Below are 2041 nucleotides of genomic sequence, written 5' to 3'. Positions count from 1 at the left end.
TCATTGATTTTCTCGAAAACTATAATACGTAGAATGAATTCTAAAGATGCATATGAAAGCTGAATGTTTGGGGAATCTAACATGTATTGATATATTTCTGTCGTTTTAGCCATTTGGCTGTAATTCGCTTAATTTTAAACTATAATAGATAGAATTAATTCACAACATGCATATAAAAGCTGAATGTTTAATTGATTGATGTTTGTATTTCCAATATCCAAATAAAAAGGATGACAACTTAGAAAAAAAAATGGAAAGAAAGAAGCAATAGGAACCAATAAATATGTTTAAGGGAAGAAATTCAATTAAGTTAATAGCGATCTAATGGAATGTCAATGGATTTGGGGTGATTTATATATATGAGGGTCCGGCGGCATTTCAATTCCTGGTATTGCGAATCATCGGGGTCTCTCTCTCCTTTTTTTTTTTCACCGCATTTGGTTTCGATTTTGCTCTTGTCCATCCTCACCACCGTCGACATCATCCTGATCCTCGTGCTGCTTCTTTTTCTTCATCTACTTTCCGTTTCTCAGGTAGTAATTAATAGGGGTTTAGGCTGCTGCTGCTGCTGTTAGGGCAATTCGGGCTTCGGTGTAGGGGGCTATGCCAAACAAAACGCCTCGACCGCTCCTATCGCTAACGGTAGACACTAATTAAGTACTAAAAATGAGATCCAAGGGTGGAGATGTTGTTTTTAATGCCCTCTTCTTCGTGTTGTTGTTGCCATCATCATCAACATCAAGATCATCCGGATCGGGACAGAAGATAAGAGCGCGCGCGACGGCGGCGGTGGCGCCTATCGCGATCGTAAAAGATGCGAAAGACGCAACAATCGTTTTCACGCACCCAACAGAAGTCGTCATCGTCGTCTCTTTCTTTGTTTTTTCCAAGAAACACTGCAAAGATCTCACAATCTTCGCTCCATTTTATTAATGACTTCTCGAGAAACGAGGTGGCCATCACCTATTTTTTTTTTTGTTGTTTTCTCAAGAATGCAAGCAACAACACGCTAATCGATTCGCGTTCTTTACGAGACGACCATAAACTCGAGCCTACAACTGTAAGGAGGAAAGAACCGAAAATCTTTGGAAGCGTTTCCGCCCTAACAGCTGATCCCAATCTTCACGGCCTTCTCAACACAAAATAAGATCAGCTCGAGAGAGCGAGCACACACATACACACAATCAAGGCGGCAATCTACGATATTTACGATCTCCACTGCAAATACGAAGAGACTTCTTCACACGCACGAATCACTTACCGCGATCGAAATCTTCGCCATCCTCAATTTCGTCGTCGTCGTCTTCGTCCTCCTCCTCCCATAAAGCCCGAAAAGAAAAACAATTAATAACGAAGCAGCAATTGCAATTATCGCCCCGATGTCTGCACTCAATAAATTTCGCATTCGAGATGCAACAGCGGCGCGCACCACAAATTTGACACATAAAACGTCAAATTTTGACAACTTAAATGACGTTCGTAACTATCCAATACCTACTTGATTCTTCATTATTTACACTCACTTCAATTCAAGATCGTTGTTCAATTTTGACAGCTTATAACAAAAGAACAATTTGAAAATGTTTAATGATAAAATTAACTTACTTGATTGTCAATTAATCAAACAAAAAAAGTTATTGCAATAAAGTTTTTATAAAACTTTGACAGCTAATAACAAGAGAACAGAAAGCATCACTAAAGTAACTATTATCTCGTTGAAAATACCATTAATTTACCTTTAATTTGCGTGTTTAATGATAAAAATAACTTACTTGGTCGTCGAGTAATTAAATAAAGTAAAATGCATTAAAAAATTGAAATACAAATTTTTTGAAACTTCATAACAAGAGAACAGAAAGCATCACTAAAGTAACGATTATGTCGTTGAAAATACCATTATTTTAGCTTTAATTTGCGTGTTTAATGATCAAAATAACTAACTTGGTTATCGAGTTATTAAATAAAGTAAAATGCATTAAAAAATTGAAAAACAAATTTTGTGAAACTTCATAACAAGAGAACAGAAAGCATCACTAAAGTA

Source organism: Nicrophorus vespilloides, unplaced genomic scaffold (genome assembly GCF_001412225.1).
Source record: "Nicrophorus vespilloides isolate i.1.1-1 unplaced genomic scaffold, Nicve_v1.0, whole genome shotgun sequence".
Lineage (NCBI taxonomy): Eukaryota > Metazoa > Arthropoda > Insecta > Coleoptera > Silphidae > Nicrophorus > Nicrophorus vespilloides.
Note: the sequence above shows the minus strand (reverse complement) of the source record.